General features: G+C 46.7%; 1 long non-coding RNA gene across 3 annotated transcripts; it reads left to right on the forward strand.

The window, feature by feature from the left end:
- The first annotated feature begins 22,433 nt into the window (after positions 1 to 22,433).
- LOC129380550 (uncharacterized) lies at positions 22,434 to 25,914 on the forward strand. Of its 3 annotated transcripts, XR_008608675.2 has the most exons (5): positions 22,434 to 23,544; positions 23,818 to 23,909; positions 23,983 to 24,703; positions 24,766 to 24,868; positions 25,695 to 25,914. It is a non-coding gene; the product is annotated as an uncharacterized lncRNA (long non-coding RNA). The 3 variants fall into 3 exon arrangements; XR_008608674.1 differs by lacking the exon at positions 22,434 to 23,544 and having other exon boundaries at positions 23,556 to 23,909; XR_008608676.1 differs by lacking the exon at positions 22,434 to 23,544 and having other exon boundaries at positions 23,556 to 23,909; positions 23,983 to 24,693.
- Positions 25,915 to 26,133: the final 219 nt, after the last annotated feature.

Consider the following 26,133-nt stretch of genomic DNA (forward strand, 5'->3'; position numbering starts at 1 on the left):
ACACTTAATGCATCATTATATATGTAATTGTGTATGGTTGCTCAAAATAAGTCCATGATCCGAAATGGAAACGATATCGGAAGGAAGGTGGTTCCAGTCATTGGACGTGCGTGCGTGGGACGAAAGAATAAAAAAAGTGTTAGTGCAGCGCGGCAAGTAGTTACTTGTGGTGATGATCTAAGCGGACTGAATGATAAGATGGGGTCGTAACAAATTGAGCTTTCAAAACTGGATTATAGTACTATATCTTATAGAAAAGCATAAGATGACATGCTTTGCAACGTGAAACAAGTGACTGCAAGGAAAGGGTGTGTTTCATCAATGTGATACTACTAGTGCGGTGGTAGTGAATATAAAACGTACTGCGTTATTCTGTATCATCTCAAGAGAATAAATTAAGTGCGATTGAGAGGGGTCCCAAATAGAGTATGCGTATTCAAGTTTTGGGCGCACTAGTGTTTTATACATTGTTAGTTTCACACTTACAGAAACACAACTATAGATTCATCGTTGGTGTCCTAGCATGCAGTTGCCATTGCTGATAATGTAGTTAATGTGATCGTTCCAGCTGAGATCAGATGTTATATGAATCTCCAAGTATTTATAAGAAGCAACAGAGTCTAGAGTAGCTTTATTTAGGGTATAGATAACAGGAGGTATGCTAGTGCATGAAATGCGTAAAACTTTGCATTTGTTAGTGTTTAGTTCCATGTTCCAAGTTCTGCACCAATGAGCAATATTAGAGATATCAGTTTGCAGAGAACTAACGTCTAGGTTACTTGAAATTTTGCGGTAAACGACACAGTCATCTGTGAAGAGATAAATTGAAGAGCTTACACAACTGAGTAAATTATTAATATAGAGAAGGAAAAGTAAAGGACCCAATACAGAGCCTTGGGGCATGCCGAGGGTAACAGGTGACGATGGTGAGGTAGAATTTTTGGCAACAACATACTGTAAGGGATTAGTTAAAAATAACTCAATCCAAGTTAGAATTCTGCTGTCGATATTTAGGCTCCTAAGCTTGGAGAGTAATAGGTGGTAGCTAATCTTGTCAAAAGCCTCGGAAAAGTCCAAAAACATACAATTGACCCAAGAACCACGATCTAGAATGGTGTGTAAGGAATGGGTAAAGCAGAGCAACTGCAATTCGCACTAGAATGATTTCCTAAATCCATGCTGTGATTTGCTAAAGAAGGAGTTAGATTCTAGGGAGGTGACCAGATTAGAGAAGATTATATGCTTCAGAATCTTACATGGTATACAAGTGAGTGAAATAGGTCGGTAATTAATGACGGATTGTTTGCTTCCTGATTTATGTAGTGGAACCACCTTTGCCTCTTTCCAAGCATGAGGCACCACACCTTGATCCAAAGACTGTTGAAATATTTGCACAAGAAAAGAGAGGAGCATAATTTTGCTTCTTTAAGAAATCTTGAATTAACATTGTCAACACCACAACAGAGGACATTGGGAGTGATTCAATCAGTTTTACAATGCCAGGAGCTTCAATCTTTATTGGAGACATTGGCAAATAATTGTGCATAGGCAAAAAAACAGACATGCTAGTAGACAAAATTGAAAAATTGCGCAAAAAGTTTTCATTCAAAAGTGTTGCACACATCCCGGCAGGTACGGCAAGGCCATCAGTGTCAACAAGCACAATTTCACTGTCGTTAGTATTCGTTAGTTTTCCAAAACTTCTTCGGGTTGCTGACAAGCATTGAAGGCAGAGTATTTGATAGAAAGTTAGCTTTAACGTATGAAACTGCTAATGAATAAACCTGTGTAGCGGATTTGTAAGCACACCAACACTCATTACTACTCTGAAATTTTGCACCGCAAAACAACTGTTTCTTCTTGTTTGAAAGTCGCTTCAAGTATGTATTAACCAGGGTGTGGAACAGCTTAGGTATGAACTTCTGAGGAATAACCATTCTTGTAAGTTCATAAATTTTGCTAACAAAGAGGTCCCAGTTTTCCTTTGTGGTTCTATGATCAAAATCATCTGTCAAAAAAGATAGGCAGTTTGTGGTTAATTGCTTCAAAGTTTGCGGCATTGTAGTCGTAGATTACCTTGCATTCCTTGGTAGGAGCAGGCATGCTGATGTTTATGTAAAAGTGTAACAGGCAGTGATTGCTAAGACCAGGAAGGGAGGATAGTGAATTAATAGTTTCGGGCATTGTTGTGAGGATCAAGTCGAGAATGTGTGATGAAGTACATGGTAACACGAATTGGAATAGTCACCACCTGCGTTAAATTGAAAAGGTTGCAGGTATCAAGGAAGCATTGGCTGTTAGAAGAAAATGGCATGATTTGTGTTAAGGATTGCGCCCACATTATGGAAGGATAATTAAGGTCCCCTAGAATAGTTATTGACGCTGGTGGGTACTGCATTATAACTGCATTAATGTTATCGTGAAACTCGTGAACAAAGCTAATGTCCATATCTGGGGGGGCAATAACAGACACCAAAGACATGCGTATTATTGTTAGCAATGGGCCCACCCTATATCGCTTCTAACGTAGACATCTGGTTAATGAGGAAAGACTTGAAACCTTTTGAAATTGCAAGCAAAGTGCCACTGCCCTGTCTTCCTTCTCGATTGTGACGATAAATTTGCACTGACTTGGAAATAGTAAAAATTTCACCGTCACGGATATTAGAATTCAACCATGTCTCGGTTATAGCGATCACTTCGACGTCACAGGAATCGATAAGATCCTCGAGAGCGTCCCGCTTCTTCGATCATGATACTACAGATGTTAGTATACAGCACAGAGATAGCATCCGATGCTTTTCCACGGCCACTTCCCTTCGCTGATTGTTAAGAAGTAGCATTAGATGCCGGTGCATGTGACAGAGGTGCAGCATTAGAAGATGAACAAGCATGAGGGTCGCGGCTGTGACCAGGAAAAGAGTGAGTCTTATCTTCGTTGCGGGCTGTGCTGCCATCGGCGGTAATATGAGCAGTAGTTTCACGAACCTCCCTCGTGCTAGCATCATAAGCATATTTTTTGTGGTTAACAATAAGCTTGTCATAACGAAGCCGAAAAGAAAGTCTACCAGGCAACAATTTGGCATAATTGTGCAGCATCTTGCGTACGGTTCTTGTCGCCTGACAGTAGTCCTCCGATACCGAGACGTCATGGCTTCTCAACCTCGATCGCTGTGCCAGCACAAGGGCTGGGGGTGGCATTTACGCGTGGATACGTGCACGTCATGCGATGCACTGAGTTTCCAGGCTGTGAGCTGTGCAATGCGAATGAGACTATAGGTCATGTGCTGTGTGACTGCCCTCAGTGTGTGGAAGAGCGTCAAAAGTTGAACAATGTCTTTACGTGCCTCAGCAGCCCGCCGCTGTCGGAGGACGTTATTTTAGGTCCTTGGCCAGGCGTTAAATCAAGTTTTAAGGCCAACCAGGCCTTACTTTATTTTTTTTAAAAGCACGGGCCTGGACTATAGGCTTTAAGCAGTCCAAATTGCTTGCTATATGCTTTACATCTTTCCTCGTCATTGTCACCCATCATGCGCCTTTTTCTTCCCTCTTTCTTTCCCTCTTCCTCTTCCCCCAATGCAGAGTAGCTGGCTAGAAGAATGTACCTCAGGCTGACCTCTCTGCATTTCACATCATTAAACCTTTCTCTCTTGCCGCGAATTTCATCTGCTGTAGCCAATAGTCCGTTGTAGCACGGTCCGTTAAAAGCAAACTTCGTTGCATTAATAAAATAGGTAGAACAAACTAAGGCTAATATATGGTCCATTATATCCGAAAGACTGTTGTATGCGGGTCCACTGTAACGAGCATAGACTGTATACAAAGCATGTGAAGGCTCCAGTGCCAACTCAAGGCACACTAGACCAGCTTGCTTGCACAGAAAAACTGTTTGAACACAATAAATGTATGACAAGGCTTGTGAATGCCCCCCAACCTGACAGCTGTTGCTTCGAGAGCCTAAAAAATGCAGTAAAAATGAAAACATGTGCTTGCTGCAGTTAGTAAAAACAAACGCTCCTTGCACAACAGGTGCTTAATTACCTGTCTTCACATAAGCCTCGGCTTTGCCACATAGCATGGGTGGCTGATTTCTGCGCTACTAAATCTGAACCTTTTTTTTTTGCATTATTTAACTTACAGAAGTTCAGGATACAATTTTATGCATCACAATATAAGTTCAGACTAATGCATCTTGAAATAGAATGTGAAAACATTGAAGCACCAAAAATGAGCCCATTTCTAGTGGTAAGGAAAAAATTACTGTTAAAATTAAAATGCAGGGCTCCTTTACTGTACCATACAAGAAAAGTTTGTACTCACACATCTATTAGAACTGACACCTGCTAAAGGGCCCTCATTACGCCATGTTAGAAATTTTGCTTATACACTGGACGTTGTAAGGCACTGTCCAAGGTGCATTATGGATTTCTGAAATGAGTTTGATATTGGAGGCAGAAGCAAATTCAATCTTGTGAAGCAATGGGGTGAGGAGGCGAGCTACACTCTCAACAGTAGAGGCTCTCTCTCGCGCATTGTCTCAATGCTGGCAAGTCACATTCTTTCCTTGCCATCTCGCGTGTAAGAGCTGAGGGCCCACTTAATGTCACAAATCCTGCCTCCTTTTTTCCCTCTTCCATCTTGCTGTACAGCATACTTCCGGTGATGGTTTTGTGTGCCCTTCATTACACAGGAATCTCCGAGCTGTTATGTTGATACTAGCTATTTGTGCACTACAGGCAGTGTACGCGCATGACGTGGAAGCAGAGCTAGCTGTGACGTCGTCTCGGCTAGTGGGGAGAGTGGCTCCTCCAAGAAGAATGCACAGGCTTTCATTTGAATTTTCAGCTGTTTTCAAAGTGTACATTGATGTAATACACTGCAGACACAGTCACTACATGATCGACCACGTGGGGTTCTTTAATGTGCACCTAAATCTAAGTACACTGGTGTTTTCGCACTTTGCCCCCATAGAAATGCGGCCGCCGTGGCCGGGATTCGATCCCGCAACCTCGTGCTCAGCAGCCTAACACCACAGCCACTGAGCAACCACGGCAGGTACCAACTGTGCCAAGCTTTGTCTAACGAGGTCTATTGCACTGTCCTAATAAAAATTGACATTGTTGCCCCAACTATACACGGTTTCGCTCACGCGATAACAGCAGCGAGAGTGCAGACTCAAGAAACTTCCAGTCACAGGCCTTAGCAGTCTACTGTGCCGAAACACAAAGCATGTTTTTAATTTGTTTCACTGAGCAGAAAGTTTATTTTTAAGTTTGGGATAAAATGCATGCACATTACGCCTCAAGACTAATACGTAAAATTTTTCGTATAACTTATGGCAACCTTGATTTGTAAAATTGTCATTATTTACAGAGGAAAAGTGTTGAAAATGTACAGGCTTAGATTTTAATGCACTCCTGCTACTCGATATCGCCAACAATGCCTTTCTTGCTCGCTACATTTAGCGGGCTATGTCAGTGAGCAAAACCGGAAGCTGTCCAGGGCTTATGTTTGTAAACAACAAAAGGGCCTTTTCGTCATGGGAGGTATTCTGTAAGAGTCCACCTAGTGGACTGTCCATTTCGGCCATTCCTGATTGGTTAGGGCCACTCGTCTCCTCCTCGCTCGTACAGCTGCATCCAATCAGCCGCGGCCGAAATGGACAGTCCACTAGGTGGACTCTTACAGAATACCCCTCCAGATGAGAAGAAAAGGGCACACTGCAAGCCTTTCCTCCTCTTTGGCTAGTGTGAGCTGGCATGGCACTGCTTCAATGTGTTGCCAAGAGTAGCTGTATGTGGCTCCAAAGGGAGCCTTTGCAATAACTGTACTAGAGGATGGATTTGGACACCACCTAGTCTAGCTCACTATATTGGTTTATTCATAGCTTGTATAGATGCTCAGAAAGACAAAGATTTGTGCACAAGCAAGGGGTAGTGGCTGGTTGGGGCCATGGCTTCCTTTGTTTCCTGGGTTGGGTGCAAGATCAGTGATGAACCAAAGCACAAGGACAATGTTTGATAGTAGCAGCATGTAGCAGTGAAACTTTTATGATAGCTTCCATTCTTTTATACAAGCCCTATGGAGACAGGCTTCTGTGATGCTCGCCCAGCAAATGACGATAACGAAAGGGCACAAAGGTTGCTATGGCTGTGTTTGTTGGCTCTCACACAGAGCCAACAAACTCTCATACTGTTGGCTTTCATACGTAATGCCCAAGAATTTATTTTTAATTAGTTTTTCAACAAAATTTTCTGTAATGCTCTGCGCTTGCTCTACTTTCCTGTCAAGAAAGCCATGTCACACTAATAATAAGCATGCCATTCATGACCATGAAGTACCAGGTGCACAACGAGAAAGAGGTTAAGAGGAGCACTCGTGCGATGTGGAATTTGGTGGATGGGCACGATCGAGGAAAAGCAAAAGAAAAACCTGAAGATCATCGAGCTGACGCATTGTGTTTCTGTCTCAAGGCTTGTCCGTCCCCAATGATGAAGCCTGCTCTTTATTCCGGAAAGGCTCTTGCTTTTACAGCATTCTTGACAGGAAAGTATAGCGAGCGCAGAGTTTTCAATAACGGAAACACAAGCAACGGCAGATGATTATCGCTGTGAGACATGATACACTCTTAAAACACCTACAGTTACACCCTTTGGTGTGTATATTTGTCCCACAACAATAATCGTCATCTGCCTTGCTTGCATTTCCTTTCTTGAAAACTCGGCGCTCGCTACTTTCCTGTACAGAATGCTGTGTCACACTGATTATCGTTGTGGAACAAGATAAGCCCTAAAGGGTGTAATATGTTTGAAGAGTGTAGCGTATTTCCTTTCTTTAACGCTGCGAGTCCAGTACTTCCAAGTCATGAACGGCTTGCGTGTTATCACCGTGACACTAGCATTCTCGACAGGAAAGTAGCGAGCGCCGAGTTTTCAAGAAAGGAAACGCAAGCAAGGCAAATGACTATTATCGCTGTGGGACAAATATACACCTCAAAGGGCGCAACTGTTTTAAGAGTGTACTCTTAAAAGTTTACACCCTTTGGGTGTAAATCGTAAAAAAGTAAAAAAAAAAAATTAAAAAGCAGCGTAGTCGGGCAGCCTTCAGGTGCTGGTTGTGGCGTCCAGTCCGCCTAGTCGCGACGTCCTCCACCCAGTTCACCAGCCGAAGTTGGATATCCGGCTCGGTACTGGACAAAGCAGCCTCCCACTGCTGCGGACTGGTTAGGTGCCAAGAGGCAGGGGGAAAGTGTGCTGGGCAGGAGAATAAGACGTGAGTAAATAGGTGCGGGAGCTGTCACATAAGCGGCAGGCCGGTGAGTGCGTCCCGGGGTGGAGGAGGGCAAGATGTGCAGGAGTAAGATAGGTACGTATGGGCCTGAAGGTGGCGCCATAAGTGTTGGTGGAGATATAAGAAGGAAGAAGAAGCATGTGCTTGCTGCGGTAAAGCTAGGGAAACTATGGAGCACGTTTTATTAGAATGTGAAGAGCCCAGCGGGCGATTTCACTGGCCTCTTTGAAGCCCTTGGGTTCAGCGAGAGCAATGGAAAAGTTGTGGGGTTCTCACACCCATGCTCTTGGGACAAAGGAACGACAACACATTAGTGCAAACAATCACAAGGGCATCTATTGCACCTTTCATAGATCAATGCCTGCTAGCCGAGTTGTATATATATCCACAAAACATGCCGATGGGCGCGCGACAAATCTAGAAGTCCGACTCACCGCGACCGGATAACGAGCGAATATGTTCGCCCCATGCTGGATCCCAACGCCTGGTCGTTCGCGCGTACGGTCACGCGAACGGTGGCGCGTTCGAAGGCGGCCACGCGAGACGGTCTCGCAGAAGCATAGATCGGCACACGCGCGGCACGTCCGCGGCGCTTTCCGGCCCACCGCCAAAGAGACAGCCCTTGTCTTTCCCGCACCCAAGTAACCCCGCAGCAGCGCAACACTCGCGCCATCTCTCGCACTGCGCTTGTACCACTCCCACCGCCGCGGGCGCCAGGCCACGCGGCGAAGCCGCACTGCAGGAGACCGGAGCTATGCGGGAAAACAAGATATCAGGGGACGCGCGAGAGTCGCGCATCCCCACAAAGTAAATATGTCCGTAATAGGGATTAGTAAGAGGCGATTGGAGGATTGGTGGAAGAAAAGTAGAGAAACAACAAAAAACGGAGACGTACAAAAGCATAGTTCGCAATAGGGGATCAGAAAATTTGGTTGTGGGAGTTCATAGTTTTTTTTTATTATTATTGTTTAACCTAGGCAGGACATTAAGCAGTATAATAGCAAGAGCTTGGTGGCGCAACCCACTGCCCCGTTCCAAAGGGGACGCTCATAACATTCATCCATGCTGGGAAAGGGATTGGTGCGGAGAGGGGAAGGTGAGACGAGGTCTTTATTCTATGATAGTGCAACGTGATATCGTGTTATGTGAGGAGCGCGTCGTGCGTATTCATTCCTGCGGGGGCGGGCTTGCACGGTCAGTCGAATCTCGAGCGATGAAATTGGCCGCCTCGTTACCAGGATGGGCCGCGTGAGCAGGCACCTAGATGATTTGGATGGGCGAGAGGGAACGGTATCGGAACGCAAGATTGCGATGACCGGGTGTGCCACCCGTCCAACCGCGTAGTTGTAGACCGCAGGTTTGGAGTCGCTGAAGATGTACTTCGCGGAGGTTTGCATGATGGCAAGGGCAATAGCTGCCTCCTCGGCCTCGACAGAGGTCGAAGTGTAGACTGAGGCAGTAAGAGTGGGTCGGAGAGAATTGTCAGTGACGGCAAGGGCATGTGTTGGGTAGCAGCGGTACGGGGCAGCATCCACGTAAGCCACAGCGGCCTGCCGTTCGTACTGACGCCAAAGCGCGGAGGCTCGCACTGCTCTACAAGAGGGGTGGTGTTCTGGATGCATATTTTCAGGGAGGAGATTAACGGTTAGGAGGGTGGAGACTTCGGGAAGAGGAATAAGAGGGGAGAGGTTAAGGGTGGAGAGAAGTGCGCGACCTGGGCGGGTGCGGGAGAGACGGAGGAGCTGGGTCGTGCGATGGGCCTCCGTCAGCTCCGTAAAGGGAGTTGTGGACGCCCATTGACAGTAACCGAGCCGTCGAGGTAGATGTGGGAAGGGACAGGGCTGACTTATACGCCTGGCGAATGAGGCTGTTGACTTTGTCTTTCTCGGTACGAGAAAGGTAGAGATATGGAAGAGAATAAATGAAGCGGCTGAGAACAAAGGCCTGGACCAGGCGGCGGAGGTCGTGTTTGCGCATGCCGTGGTGATGGTTTGCAATGCGGCGTATGAGGCGGACAGTGTAGTGTACAGTGTTTGGATGGATGGATGGATGGCGGCTACACCCTTTGTAACGGGCAGTGGCTGGCGCCACCTAGCCTTTTGCTCCCCCTCCTATCTTTTTTTTTCTTCTCTATATCCCCTTCCTCTTAAACTAATTTTCACTCCCCTCCTCCCACCAAAATAACTATCTAAAATAGTATAGAAAACATTAGCTCCCCGATTTATGGTATTATCTCTCCCTTGACCTCCTCCACCAATCCTCTAGCCTCCCCTTCGTTACTGCCACTCTTTTCTCGTTTATTTGTCCTCGTTCCCAGGGAAAACCTAATGCCCCTTCCATATCTGTCACTGTTCCCTCAACCAGAGTCGGGCGAAGGTCTGTGCATCTCAGCACTATATGCTCTGTGGTCTCAATTTCGGCTCCGCAGGCTGTGCACAAAAGGTCCACGTCTTCAAATTTAGCCCTGTATGTTTTCGTTCTCAAAACCCCCGTCCTAACTTCGAATAATAGTGAGCTGCCCCGCTAGTTATCATATAAGAACTCTCTCTTTATCTCCTGTTTTTGTGTCCTATACATCGATAGTGCTGGCATTCCGAGCATTCTTTCTTCCCACATTTTTCTTTCCGTCCCCTTCACCTCCTTTCCCACGCTAGAACCACGTTGGGCCAACTAGAGGGTGTTGGTTGGGCCCCCTCCCTCGGCTGTAGGTATCTAATCCTCAGCTTCCTAGTTCTGAGTGTCCACTTTGTGTTCAAACTTTTCATGTATAGATATTTGTACACTTTTCCCGCCCACCTTTTTTCCCCCAGTGCTGGGAGTCTGTTCATATTTCAGCTTACTTATTGCCTCTCTACCTTCGAATGACGTCCATCCCATGTCCCCCTGCACTCCCTCATTAGGAGTGTTCCCGTGCGCTCCTAAGGCCAACCTGCCTACACTTCTCTGTCTTGTTCCCATGCATGCTTGAACTTCCGATTTCATGCACAGTACTGAATTTCTGAATGTGAGGCCCGGTACCATAACCCCTTTCCATACCCCTCTAACCACCTCGTACCTATTATAGTTCCATAGTGCCTTGTGTTTTATTACAGCTGAGTTCCTTTTCACTTTTTCAATCATAATTTTTTCCTGTTCTTCCAAGTACTTTTTGCCCTCGTTTAGCCATATGCCCAAATACTTGTATTTTTCAACATGATCAATCTTAGTGCCTTGTATTTCCAATGGTTCCCCCCTTTCTTCATTGTATACTATTATCCCAGACTTCTCTCTACTGAATTGCAGTCCCAATTTTTCTCCCTCCTCTCCACATATGCTTATTAGTTCCTGTAGCCCTACTCGGTTGTCCGCAAGCAGTACAATATCATCTGCATACATCAGTCCGGCTAGTACTTCAGTTACCTTCTGCCCTTCCAGCATATAGCTTATGTCGGTTCCTATTGTGCTCTGTTCTAGCCTCTTTTCCATTTGGCTCATGTAAATCATAAAAAGCAGGGGCGACAATGGACAGCCCTGCCTGAGACCTCTTCTTATTTTAGCTGGCTTTGTAGTTTCCCCCTCCCATGTTATCTCTACCTCATTATCTGTATAATGTTGTTGTAGGAATCCAATCACCTTTCTATCTAGACCATATTCCTTGAACTGGCTCCATAACTTTTCTCGGTTTAAATCATAATAGGCTCCTCTAATGTCTAAAAAAGCTATCCATAGCGGTTTCTGCCTGGCTACCGCTATCTCTATGCACTGTGTTATAACAAATAAATTATCATCTAGCCTTCTGTTCCTTCGAAATCCATTCTGCAGCTCTCCCAAGATCTCTTCACGTTCTGCCCATTCCTCCATTCTCATTTTCACCATTGTGAGTCAAATGATGAGGGTGGTGTGCTTGCCATTGGACTGAAGGAAGAGTCCGAGGAGCCTGCCAATATGTATTGAGGAGGTCAGTAAGGGCTTCGAGGGAGGGGGTATCTAGCTTGCGGAGTGCCTTAATTGTTAGTGATGCAGTCCACCCCCGAGCCGAGGTGGTGCGGAGTGCGAGTAGCGCCGCACGAACCTCGCCCACGGAGACGTCCACATCAAGATCGGGGTTTGGGTAGCCGGAGTAGGTGGGAAGAGGAGTAGGGAGGTCGGTGCAGAGGTAGTGGTCCCGGAGGGCCGCCAGGAAGTCAGTATCGGTGAGTGGGGAGGAATGAAGGAGATGGGAGATATCCTTGCGTTGGGAAGCTTTGGTGTGTGTAGGGTCAAGCGGAGACCCAGGTTGCCTGCCATGCGTTCGCAGGTCTGGCCCCACTGTTGTCTAAGAAGAGAGGCACAGTGCTCCTCCATGTCCAACGTGAGTCGGGCCAAATGGAGGCGCAGGTGGTGATTGTATTTCTGAGCCTGCCACCGCCGGTGGACAGCGTGATAGGCCTCCCAAAGGTGCAGCAGATGGCTGTCTGCCGTAGTGGAGTGTGGTGCTGTTGGAGATCGGAAGGGTACCGACCTACAAAATTTTCCCAGCCAGCCACAGCTGCGAGGGTGGTGAGCTTCCCAGAAGCGACCATGGAAGCCTTCCCCACCTGCCGCGGCGACTCGTTTTGTAGGGACGACGGTGTGCCGCATTAATACCCCCTCGGCGCCACTATGACTAAATGTGGTCGGCAGACCAAGTATTGTTGGTGGATTTGCCATGGCCGCCATGGCTTGTTAGAAGCGGTGCAACGCTTGGGAGAAGATGTCTGGCGGCCGTCTCATGGGGCTTAGAAGTCATGGACAGACGCGGCGGCCATTGTCTGCGGAGTCAACACTGGGATGAAGAGGCGCCTGTTTGGGGCAAAACCCGTGTCTGCGAGAACCCACTCACCTCGGCGTGGTCAGTGAAACCTGTGCGGAAGTGTGTGTAAACCCTCCCCCTCAAAGGCGGGTCGGCTACGATGACTTTGAACGCTCCGAATTGGTAGCAGGCTGAACGGCCGTTTTCCCTTACCTATAGGGATCTAGGGAGCATTAATCTTTCAGTCATGTTAGACTGATGAACTGTAACGTTTTCATGTAGATACTGTAAATAAACCCATATTCCTCGTTCTCGATGAGAAGCAGTCCCTCCCTTCAACAACGTCCTCAGCGTGGATAAGTTGGACGACGGCATGGGCCAGCTACCATCTATTTCATGCCCGACCCCAACCATTACAGCGAGTGTCGATAATGGCGACGTACGCGCTCCTCAAGTCGCGCAAAGTGGACCATGACGCGCTGCTCAAACGCCTCCAAGAAGGAGGCTGTTTGGCGAATGACGGCACGCTTGGGCGCGACGAGGTCGGAGGATCGGCGTTTGAGCGGGGGGATGCGGTTGGGAGAGGAGGCGCGCGATGATGCAGCCGAGGATGCCGTATTCACAGTTAGCGCCGGCGGCTGTGGAGTTGCGGGAGCTGGGGAAGGAGGAGGAGCGGGGGAGGACAGACGCACTAGCGCTAAAGCCCTTTAAACTCGAAGTTTAAGGGGCTTTAACTAGCGCGGCCTGCAACTGGAGCGACAGCTCCTGAATTTGGAGCTGCTGGGCAGCGATAGCGGCCTCGAGGGCCGCAGTTTGGGGGTCTGACGTGTGAGGCTGCGATTTCCAGCTTACCGGTGATGTGGTGTTGGTGGCGGGGGCGGTGGACGCCTCGGACCTAGGCAGAGGTGGGAAGGAGACGGAGCGGTGGCAGACTGGGCACCACGGGAGACAGAGTGCATGGCGGCGGGGGCGTGGAAGGCTGGTGCTTGGTGGCCGGGGGCGATGACGGGCCGTTCCGGTCGAACCGGAGCCCGCACAGGGGCGAGCTTGTCACGTGAGCTCCCTCAATTGCACAGCTAGGATGCAACAGGCCCGGGACGCAGGTCGGGGGCTCGACTGGCTTGTGGGCCTGGCCGCAGCGGTGACAGAGGGCGGACTTGGGCTTGGTGCAGACATCCGCGCGGTGGCCAGCAGCCCTCGAGAGTTTCAGGCATGTTTTATCGCGGGGAATCTCGTGGACAACGCCGGTGATAGAGAATTAACGCACGCTGGACTTAACTGTTTTCTAAATGTTTTTCACAAACCACAGCAGTTGGCAGCCAGCCTTCTGTCCGTTCTCCTGGTCATTCTTGCCCATTCTGCTACTGCTTCGTATCAGATGGTGGAGTGAACAAGGATACACGCCCTTTGTTCGAGCGGTATAACCGCTTCTACACAACGCAGGTCCTCTCCTTGCACTCTAGCTTCGGCATTTTTTCACCGCCGCCGCATAGTTCTCGTAATGACATGCACACGAACACAGCAGCGACGCACTCACTCTTTGACAACACCAAGAACAAACCCGCAACGCTGTAATAACACTGAAAACGTAAACATAGAAACCGACGCAACCGCTGCGAAACTGATGTGCGATTGTGCGATGCAGACGACACGCGCGGTTTGCATAGATGGATGGATATTATGAGCGTCCCCTTTGGAACGGGGCAATGGGCTGCGCCACCGCGCTCTTGCTACTATACTGCCTAATATCCTACCTAGGTTAAACAATGAAAAAAAAAAAAAAAAAAAACACTCTGGACTACCACGCCCAAATTTTCTGATCCCCTATTGCGAACTGTGCTTTTGTACGACCCCGTCTTTTGTCGTTTCCCTACTTCCACCAATCTTCCAGTCGCCTCTTACTAATGTCTATTGCGGACATGTTTGCTTTACCACTGCTCCCTCTGAACCCAAGGGCTTCAAGGAGGCCAGTGAAATCGACCGCTGGGTAGACGTCTTCACATTCTAGTAAAATATGCTCCGTCGTTTCCCTAGCTTTACCGCAGCAAGCACATGCTTCTTCCTTCTTATATCTCCCTTTATAGGTCCGTGTTCTAAGGCATCCCGATCTTGCTTCGAAAAGTAATGAGCTTCCCTTTGAGCTTTCATAAATGGTTTCTTTCCTGATTTCGTTTTTTCCTCTTAAGTATAGTTACTCATGGCAGGTTTCTTTTCCATTGCCGCCACCCATGAGATTAATTCAGCCTCTATGACTTTCCGCTTGACCTTCTTTGTTGCTGTGTTGCCCACCCCACAGGCCGCATACTTGCTGGTAAGCTTCCTAGTTCTTTTCCTCCACTGTGAATCAATGTTTTGCCTGTACAGATACCTGAACACTCTCCCAGCCCATTTACTTTCTTCCATATTCCTCAGCCGTTCTTCATACTCAATTTTACTGCGAGCTTCCCTCACTTCAAAACTAGTCCAGCCCATATCCCCCTGCACAGCTTCATTTGTAGTCTTCCCGTGAGCGCCCAATAATAGAGTCACTGGAAAAAAATTTTTTCCAGTGACTCTACCCAATAAAACATGGCAGTGACCTCTGCCAGCCACCGTGGGCATTCATTGCAGGCGGCGCCATGCTCCTCCATTGAAAAGAGCGGGTGCACGGCACACTAGCCAGGATATTCTAGGCACTATAAGTGCACTAGCTTCTGTACGCTACCGCTCACTTTCTTCTTGAAGCGCTAACGTCGCAATATAGCTGCCAAGGACCAGAAAAAAAATATATATATTAGGCTACCGAAGATTTTCTTTCAAACACGGGCCTTGAACTCTCCCCCGCTAAATGAGAGCTACTGTTATGCCGCCAGTCCAGACAGGGGGTCAGAAATCTTGCGCCTCTGGAAACTCTGCCGATAGAAATTCGAGCTAAATATGGGCGTCCCATACCGAGGATGGACTCAGTCAAAATTCTAGGTCTCCTCATTGATGCCAAGGGCTGTAACTCGACGGCCCTCAACAGGCTCACTGGACAGGCTAGTGTCCTAAGACTTGTAGCCCGCGTCTCAAATCGAAGAGGTGCGCGGTCTCAAAGAGGACAATTTGCTCAGAGCTTATCAGGCGTTCTTCCTGAGTCATGTCATCTACATTGCGCCTTACCTTAATTGTGGTAAAGCGGAAAAGGCCAAGCTCGACTCCCTAATCAGAACCGGCGCCTCAAGCGCGTGCTCGGCCTTCCGCAGTCCACAAGCACTGAGAAGCTGCTGGAGCTATAGACTCCATAACACCATCGATGAGCTAATAGATAAGCTCACACAGCAGCTCAGATAATGAGACTTTTATCCACTAAGCCAGGGATTAAGATTTTAGAGGAAGCGGGAATCCAACCTGCAGACATGAACCGGCGTCCAAAGTTATACATATAGCTTGACCCGGGAAACCACTGAAGTCTCATCATGGTTGACCCCGTCCCGCGTAACATCCACCCAGTGCACAACGAGGGTAGAAGATTCGCAAGAGCCAAGTCCATCCTTAAAAAGATCAATCAGCAGAAACTAGATGCCCTAGCTCTTTGTCGATGCTGCCAGATATGACAGTGGGGATAAGTTCGCTGTCTCGGTGGTAGACGCGGGGGGCAACCTGGTCAATGCAGCCTCTGTTTATACGAAGTTTGCCCATGTGGCGGAGGTAGCGGCGATCGCTCTGGCTTTACACAGCTCAAAAGTCTTCTCGGACTCGCGCACGGCGGTTAGATCCTTCTCGTCCGCCATCATATCTGAAAAGGCGAACAGTATTGTGATTAAAGCACTTCAAAGGACTAGGGAGAGCAGCGAAGGAGGATACCAAGTCTCCTGGTTCCCAGCCCATCTAGATAGCTCAATTAACCCGCTTGGATGTAATCCAAACGAGCGGGCCCACAGGAGAGCGCGCGATTTCACGCACCGCGCTGTCGGGGGTAGCCAGGCTTGGAACGATGTCAACATCCACAAAGATCCATTATGTACTTTCCACGAAATTGTTTCCCATTATCGACTAGGCAGGAGGACATTTTCACCCCCTCACCCCAAGTTGAACAAACCTCAGGCTACCACACTCAAGACTCCTGCAAACCCGTTCGTATCCCACTCCTCGAGTCGTGCCCCAAATGTGGTCATGACTAATGCTCTTTTGACCACATGCTCTGGCTGTGCCCAGCCCTTAACGCCTCTCCACCCATCACAAAAGAACAATGGCAGGAATCGCTCAAGAGCAGCAATCTCCACATTCAACTCCAGGCTGTCCAGAGGGCCCACGACATTGCGGCGCGACTTGATCTCCCGGTCCCATCGTGGGCGGAGCCACCGACTTCCCAAGCAACCTTGGCCAACTGCCGCTGCTTGGCCGATCGTCGGGAAATGATCGTCAAACGACTATATTGGCCAGCGAAGGTTGGCGAGAGGTCGGTATGACAACGGCCGCCGCCTTTACCGGCGGGCAGTCGGCAGAGGGCGTTTTGCCAACCTCTCTGTCAGACTGACTCCCGACCCGCCAGTTGGTCGCCGGCTCGGTACGATGGCAACGCGTCGGACCAACGCCCGAGGCCGATGAGTAGCATAAATTAATTTTTATATCAATTCCTGTCTCTCGGTCTATACTTATAAAATTCTCACTAGGGAAATTTATTATAGGTGAAGGTAATACATTGTTATGCTTACAGAATTTATACTTTTCGTGACTATATACATACACAGCTGCATTAATATTATAAGGTATAGCGCAATGCGTTCAGAAACAGCGATATATGCGTGTGGGACCGTTTTCTGAAGCAATATGAAACTCGTCGTACGCGTAAACATGTGAAATAACCTGCCATGTTTCTTTAAGGGAAATTCTCGGGATGCTTGCAAGGATTAATTCTGTAAACATGCGGAATTTCACGTGGGCTGTGGTATATATTATGAATTTTCGCTAATCCTTTTTTACTGTAATTTAAACACTAAACTTCTAGAAATATTTGGGGTTTAACAAAGCAAACGTCACTAAATTAAACTTGTACCTACCGCCCTAAACATGGCCTCCGAGATGCCATCATAGAGCGCCGACGAGTCTCTGGGGCGGAGCGCTGAAGCGGTTAGTGCGACCAGACATCGCATCGCTCTGTTAGCGCTGCCCTCGGCGCGCTGCCACGTTCGCTGCACTGCTAGTTTTCCTCCTACTCCCTCCCACAAGCGTCTCCTCTCCACAAACGTCACCCCTGTCTTCCACCCGCACTCTTCGCCTCCGCGCCAAGAGCTGCAACACAGAGGCGCTTTCCCACTGCATTCAGCCACCACTAAAAAGAGACGCGTTTTACGATGCTTGGCATCTTTCTTTGCCTCCCTCTAGCTCCTTTTTGCATCAACTAATAGCGCTTTCACTCGTGTGAACGACAAGTGCACCAGAACAGACGTATGATCAGCCTGAAGTTAACTTATGCGAATTATTACAAACTGTGGAGCTAGGAATCCTTGAATTCCGCTCAGCAGGCAGTACCGAGCGGTGATGCTTTCATTCCCAAACAGAAAAACTAATGCAGGCCTTGCTCCACAGTGAATTTTTTATATTTCATTTATCACGGCAAGGCTATTCGTATCCTCCTCTTTTGGATATCTGACGTAAGGAAAGCGTCAGAAAACTAGTTAAACATCTCTTTACTACAGCGCAGATATATTGTTTACTCAAAATGAATTGGTCAGATATGAATTCACAATTTAAAATTTTGGAAGAACATGCGCGACGAGGTGATAACACTGAACGCACGCTGAGCATTTGCCAAAAGGCGAACGCGAATTGAACCAAGAATAGAACTACGGTTAGGAAAATGCATATTATGTGGAAACCGCTGGAAACAAAAAACAGTGGCGCAAAAAAAAAGAGGACTAGAAGCAGAATGAGCCCTGTGTCCTCGTCTTTCACGCCATGATGTTTTTCATGAGCCAAATAGCCCAAGCAAACGTTATGCGACATACTAAGAATTAACTTCCCCTAATAAAGTGCTGATGTCTTCATTTTGCAGGAAATGACTGGTGAGCGCCAGGTGTTTTCTGTTCCTGCTTTGCTACGGGACTGTGAAACGTAAATGCATCAATAGTATAACTTCGGTGTTGCACCTACAGCAACACAATCTCGAAATCTTCTCAGCCAATCTTTTCTTCCTTTTAGTAGAAATAATTTGGCTGCTACGACGGCGCAATTCATCTGCTACGGCACCGAGTCCCACTACCCATTCTCTAAATTTTTGTTTCTTCTTTCAAGAACTGGTTTGCCAAAGGCTCGAGGATCCCTTTTTACGAGTGCGTCCCAGCAAGACTTCCTCTGTTGCACGCTTCTGCAGCAGCACTTCGCGCTCGCCCAGGTTTTCTCGCATAGTTTCCGCGTGGGCGATTTTCAAATAGCAATGCAAGGTTTTCCCTCATGGTGCTGGCTGCCGATTTCACACTCGGCACGCCGCTTGCCGGTTTTCCAGTTGGGCTGGCAAGCGCTACATAACAGACAACTGTATCCTCGCAGTAAGCGCGTTTCTCTTCGGTGCAACAAAAAATGCGTTCCTTCATAAAAATCTAACACGTATGACTTCGGCTCATATGTATACCTACAGCACACTGACCTCTTAATGGAATAGTGCTTTATGTTCAGATTCATGATTTATCATTCGCTATGTGCCACTGGCTGCACGCAATTCAGTCTAATCCTTCAGACTGAGCATGTGCCATCTTCTTCGGGTGATTCGTGACGGACGGCGCGGCGCTGCTCGAGACTGTGAAGTCTCCTTTCTTTTCGAACTCGCGCTGCTGCTTGCGGACGGAATGCTTTCCTCCGGAGCCTGAGGGGACGAAACTTGTTCTGGCCATTTTTTCTTTCTTTTTTCAGCTTCTTCTTGGATCACTGGTAAAGAAAGTTGCGAGTTCGGCGGCAAGCGAACCGCCTGGTTTCCGCGACCCCGAATGTAAAGACGAACACAGCCCCCTTCACTACCCCACCGACACGTCGCGCGAGAGCAGGCGGGGACCATTCATGCCGTGCCGTACAGGCGGCGATCATGTTACAGCGGGGCTGGGGAGAGGAGCGGGCTCCCTGCCGCCGAAACGCGCCGGCGCGCGTTATACTACTCCTTGCCCCGGAAAACACCCAATGGAAAGCGCGTGATATATCCTAAAAATTTGAAAAGGTGGTAGCGCAAGAAGACACGGACGGAGACGAGAGGACAAGGACGGGTGCTGAACTTCCAAAAACATTTATTGTTAATGAATCACGAATATATACATGCTGTCCGAGCCCGGTGTAATCATCTGCGCATTCGTAAATATGCCAACTATTTGTCTGACAGCGTGATGGATGCCATGTTGACACATCCCTATGCTTACACAGCTTTTTTTTCCTCTCCTCCATCGATGATGGAAATAAAGTTCAAGTTCACTTCTAGAAATCCGTTCAGATTCTGCGATTTCCCGTATAACACTAGTTTTACTCTTCTTAATAACGAAAGTGTTTACAAGGTCGGGCGAACAGTCCCTGCAAGTCAGACAATTACTTGCCAGAAAACCTTCGAAATCTTTTCCTTCACGCGGATTTTTTACATTGTTTGCGTCCTTCCTTAACCTATCATTAGCACATCTCCCAGTATGGCCAATGTACACTATTCCGCACCTTAAAAGAATTTCATAGACTACCCCTTATGCGCATTCAATAAAAGGCGGCCTGTGCTTTATGCCGCAGTCACGTTACTGGCTTGCTTCCGGGTCGGTCATCCTACAAAGCTTTGACAGCTTATGGGGAGCAGCGAACACTCGTAGCACTGAGCCACCTTTTCCAAATTGTGGGATAGTGTGTGAACCTAAGGTATTACAGCTACATTCTGCCTACGCTGTGCGCGGGCTTCGCACGTTTGTGGCTTTGTGCGCATATTTCTCAGCAGGTTCCCTGCAGTATTCTTAGCAAAAAAAAAAGCCCTCCTCCATTGCACCCTGTGACAGTGGGTGTACAACGAAACGATTGCCGACGTTAGACGACGTTGCTCAGAAACCAACCACCACTAACACCACAAGCGACGTACGTAACGCGGGCACGCATGTATACGGAAGTGCAGCATACATGGCCCCCGCCAAGCGCAAGAGCCTTATGGAACTAAATGAATGTTTGAGGGTAAATTGTCAGAAAATGCGTAAAATACAACTTAAGCACAAGCTTCAGACATGATAACTTCGGATTGCAAATCGAGTATGCGGGAAAACATAATTCTGTTACGCGGAAACTGAAAGACAAAGCCCTTTTCTATAGCTGCCATTTGAGGACTGTCTGAGTGGCCACGGCCGGTAGGTGGCGGTACCTCAGATTAGTACCGCAGAGAAAGGCGAAAAAAAAAAAAGCGAGCTCGCCATGCAATAGGCTGCATAAACATGCAGGGCGCCAGAAGAAAGGAAAAGCGCTTATAAATTGAGGAGCAGTTAAATAGAGAACAAATAGGGGTGTATGCGGTTATAAAAACGCACCTTAGAGACTTAAAAGATGCACCAGTCATTGAGAATTATGTTTGGGAAGGTTGCAACAGAACTAAATCGAAAGGAAAGGGAGGGGGGCCGGAATGTTCAAATGGGAAAAAGCATATTCAAAGTGTCAAGGGCATCTTTGGTTTTCAGGCACAATGAGTGGAAATAAAACTTGGCTGGGCTTAACGTATTTATGAACGAGAAAACATTGCAGAGAGAAGAACCAAGGCTTAGCGGAATGCCTAAGTGCTGATATTAGGCGTTTCGGAAATAATGCCGAAATTACCCTGTTAGGTGACATGAATGCCCACATACAGGATCTAGACGTTTATACCGACAACAACAGGAAGTTATTGCTGGACCTTTGTGAGCAACGTAACCTCGTTATCGTAATTACGGCCCGTAAATCTGATGGTCAGATCAGATGGGAAGTTGGAAATAGGCAATCGACTATTGGTTACTGTCTGATGACGGAAGATATTTATGATAAGTTCAGATCAGTTGAGATAAGTTGAGCCATTGGCGAGTAAGACTGTAGTAACACAAGGACTGGCCATAAACGCACCATTTTGAAAATGGGATATGTAGTTGTGAAGGAGAGCACGGAGCGAAGAATGGCCAGTCCAAATTTGAACGCTCAACAAATAACAAATATAGCCGCGGGAGTCGAGAAAGCCAGTCCAAATTTGAACGTTCAACAAATAACAAATATAGCCGCGGGAGTCGAGAAAGAACACGGCAAATGGCCAAGCAATAAGTGGGAATACAGTGAGCTTCTAAATGTAATGACGAGAGAAATTAGGAAGAAGAAGCAACACGTTTGTTGGAAAACAAAAATGAAGTAAAAAAAGCTGGTGGAACAGCGTGATACCCGAAGCGATCGATGAACAACAGAAAGCATTACGAGAACATAAGCAGGCATAGAAAGTGCAGTTGCCACAGGTTGAAGTAGACAGAAAATTAGAAGTATACCGGGAGAAAAAAAATCTATTGTTATAATACTGGTTCAAGCAAAGTTCAAATGTGAAAGTGAACGTTGGTTGTCGGAAATACGTTAGAAAAAGAAGGCCGCGCCTAGAATATTTTGAAAACACACAAACTTATTAAGCAGAAAGTCTGGAACAGAACAACATGTCCTAGACTAAGATAAAAAAAAAATGGAAGGGGATGCGACATTAAATTACATCCGAAAAATAACGACCGAATCATTCCAAGGCAATGATGAAGTAGTTTTAAAGAAGAAGAGCGTTAACGAGAACTAGAGAAACTTCTAAAGCGCACAGCCATAGGGTTAGGCGAGGTTCCCGTTAGGCTGATTAGCGAACTAGGATCAAAAAGTAAGGAAGCTCTGTGGGAAGCAGTAGAAAAAGGCTTACAAGATAGGCGAATACCAGACAGCCGGAGACAAAGTAGAATGAATTTAATGTATAAAGATAACGGAGAAAAGAATTGAATTCACCCATATAGACCGTTGACCATTATATCGGCAATATACACGTTAGCAATACAGGTAATTAAATTACAAGTGCAAACATGGGCAGAGAATGGTATGGGAGAACTTCAGAACGGGTTCAGAATAGGCGTCTGGATGATAACTTATTTGTTCTTATTCAGTGTATTGAAATAACCAAAGAGAGGAGACTGTTTTATGGGGCTTTTTTAGATATTACCGGAGCGTATGACAATGTAGACCACAAAATTTTGTGGGATATTCTGGAAGGCATAGGCAACGACTTTATATAGCTTTTGACAGAGATCTACCTAGAAAGTACAGTTTGCGTTGAATGGGGAGGGATGAGGAGCGAGAAGCAAGTTGATATCAACTAGGGACTGCTGTTTGTGATGTACATGGTAAGTATGAAAAGGCCGCTAGAGGGAAGCAATTTTAGGTTTTATCTCTCATACAAACAGGCGGTTAAAATAGTAGAGCAGTAGCTTCCAAGTTCGTTTTATGCCGACGACATTGTGTTGCTAGCTAACAAGCGGAGTGTTATGCAACGCCTGGAGAATATATGTGCACATGAAGGTGAGAATTTAACATCTGAAATTTAGCGTTAGGAAATCAGCTTTTATGGTAAACAGTACTCAATGAAAACAGTGAACAGACAGTATCAATACAGGGCCAGGAAATACCTCGAGTAAAAGAACACAAATACCTCAGTATACACTTAAAAAAAATCCACGCTTAATCTCACGCTAAACTGTGAGTTTTAGCGTGACGCGCATGTAAATGAGGCGCGGACAAAGACAATTGCACACGGTAATAACAGGTGTACAATAATGAACAAGTACAAAGGGAAACAAAACAAGATTATGCAATATTTATGCAATACTCCAAAAAAGAAAACAGAACCTACATGCTAACGTGCATAACACCCAAAGTACTGTTCGACTCACTGAAGAGGTCAAAATTATTGTTTACATAAGCTATATACATATTCGTATAGAGCTACCAATCCCTCCAAAATATTACACAGACGCACGCACGCACGCACGCACGTGCACAGCACACACGCCAAAAGGAAACAGCGACGCGCTCACAGGAAGCGCCCGACAAAAAAAAAAAGAAAAAAAAGGAAAAGTGTGGGGAACAGAGGTCGTATGCGCTGTCGCATCTCCCTCTCCCAGAAGGAATAAAGAGGTTCTTGGAAAGCAGGGACGGGCGATTCTCTCTGTCAGCATCAGCTCCCACCAGCGAGGATGGGGCGAGAAAGCGAAGCGGGACTTTCCTTGCTGTCTATTTTTTCTTCGTCACGCTCAACGCCGGCTGCCCGCAGGGGCGCAGGCGAGTTCCCGCCAAATGGCGCGGGGGCGTAAGCAGTTGCGTGAGTTGCCGCCAAATGCTAGCTCTGGATGCCAGCTCGTTCCGCGTCTCTTGGTAGACTAGTTGGTGCATTTCTGTTATCATGGACTGCGCATATAAACGCAAACTTCACAAAAGTGACATGGAGAAAAACAGCGCAAGCCCTTTCCATGCAGTGGAGCCGCCGTATCTCGCCGTTCAAAATATGCGTACTCGTAAGTGGCATTTTAATTTCACGTTGTGTAATGCATGACTGTCTTTTTCATGTGAACAAAACTCGCTTTGTATTGCGTAAATGGTTTTGCAACGTATGATAAGCTCCTTGTCTTTTGGGCTTATTTTTTCTGACAGGAAGAAAAAAAAAAAGAGGCTTTATATGAGAACGATCAAGCGTTCGAGAGTTGGGACAGGGAAATGTGAGACGTACTTTCATGTATATATTTCTAATATTATTTTTTCGTCTTGTATTTTCCTTAATTTTTCTCTAGGAAACACTGGAACGACACTGCTTAAATTGAAGCACAGTGTGCGAATGACCTGCTACGCTCGGAACTGTCGCCACCATTCGGGAAGAAATCAGGTAAGACGCTTGTCTGGTTGTCATTGCGGACAAGTCATAATTAATTAGAAGTTGCTTTCGTTCCTTCCCACAGATGAAAAAACAAAACTGTATATGCCTGTACGATATACGTCTGGTGCATTGCAAGTAAGAATGGATTGTGTGTGGCACATCTCCGCATGTGAACTAGAGTAGATCTAGGAACATCAGACAAGAAGCCGCGTATGTGAAACCCTGCGGATAGCCCATATGTAAGTTGTTCCTCAATTTTTCTGTTGTTGTATTTTCGTAGTTTACGTGTAATACTTTGTCACCGCGGTCTCGACGTTATGTATACCTATACATTTGTCTCGTGGCAGTCTGCGTGCTATTTTGTTTGTGCAACTGTGTTGTATTCATTTATCGCGCTGCCTGGATGTTTTTTTTTTTTTTTTAATGATATTCTGAGCCAAGCCAGTAAATCTATCCTTCCTGTCCTCATGTTTCCTTGGGCGGCTCTAAAGTGTATCTTAGAGGAATATTTAGCTTCAGATTCCCGCATGGAACAGATGGTGATTGACATGCTGTGTTTTCTTTTTAGAGAAACTATGTATTCATGTTTATATTTGGCTGATTTTCATTTTGTCATTCATACAATACCGCAGCCATATGTCGTACTGTCATAGAACGTTGTTTCTAGATATATTTGTTTTATGTGGTTAAAACATTTAAAACGAGAGCGATCATATTTCTTATCCTGACCATTATTTTTTACAGACCACGATAACCACGTATTTGGATGTCTGGTTTAGCTCTACATGCGCTGGTTCGTGCAGGTGAACTTTTTTCGAGATACGGAGGAACGGACACCGGTCATGCCGTGCGCACTCTTCTGCAGGGCATACTTACAAATGAAGCTGCACTGCAGTTCAGCTGGAAAGGGTCGCAGGGGAGGAAGCACGCCTTCGTGAAGCTCCCAGCCATCACGAATCTCATTCTAAGTAAGAAATATGGCATAACAATCAGCTTTCTTGTGCACGTTGCGAACATCGGTACCAACTGCATGCTTCGTTTTTTTTTTTTCTTCATTCAAACAAGCTGCTGCCTATTGCATCTTGCTGCGTCCAGTATTAGCACTTTCTTTAATAAAATAATGCCGTAATAAGTGAGTTCTACTTGCGGCGTCCATATTTTGTCACTGCTTTTGAGAAGTTTGTTTTGCTTCACCATATAATATATGCTGTATATGCTGTTTCTGCTTTAACCCATGTATGCAAACTGTTTTCTGCAAAACATAGACCTATCATCGTTGCCATCATGTCAGCAAGTATATGTATCATGCCATAAACTTCCCCTCTTGCCTCTCCAGACATTTACCTATTCACCTCCTTGTGCCGCTTGGCGCTCCGGGCTCCGGCGCGTTCTTTGTCTCAGCGTTTCAACTTGGCTGTTTCATGCAGTGCTCACGGGAAGCAACAAGACGCATCGTGGTGTAAATAGCCGCACTACCAGTAGTGCGGCTACCAGCCGCACTACCGACACAGTAGCCACTGTGTATGCGTGTTTTGTTATGGTTCCGTGTTGAGTTCCCCCTATTGCTAACGACATATAAATTATCAACTATCCGGTACTTACACGATTTGTGTCGTCCAGCCACTCTTCCTGACATCTTCGATACTGATTTGCACGTCCCTAATATTACTTTGTTATCGTTTGTTTATCTGGCTTATGATCTTTTTTATTGTTTCATTTCTACAAATGGAATGCGACTAACCAACTGAACTATAAAGCGGGGGCAGCTTTCTTATATGTGCCGCTTTATTGCAGCATCTGTGAGGAGCACCTTCCCAGACGCTTCACTGGCTTCAGTGGCTGGAGTCACGAAACGCTGGTTAGTCGGAGCAGCTGACAGGGATGGAGGCCGGAACGAGAGAAGGCGTCGTGACCCCGCTTCAAGCCCACCATGAACTAGCATTTGAAACTTTTGTGAACGTGTGGGTGTACATATCCAAGACAAATACAAGAAATAAAGACCTGTATAACAACATTTTGCCTGGCATTTATGTGGCATGAAAAGTATAAAAAAGCGTTGGCTTTCGTCTGGTACTTCTATGCCGGCCACCACACAAGCGTGATGCATGATGCGCATGCTGTTGTAAGTGCATGATGCAAATGCTACGATTATTCGGGGCGTCAAAAGCAACGTCGGCTTTCAGCACCGGGCCGGTGCAATGCCGACCATTATTGTCGTCAGGGCCATGGCTGG

The sequence above is a fragment of the Dermacentor andersoni genome, chromosome 1 (genome assembly GCF_023375885.2).
Source record: "Dermacentor andersoni chromosome 1, qqDerAnde1_hic_scaffold, whole genome shotgun sequence".
Lineage (NCBI taxonomy): Eukaryota > Metazoa > Arthropoda > Arachnida > Ixodida > Ixodidae > Dermacentor > Dermacentor andersoni.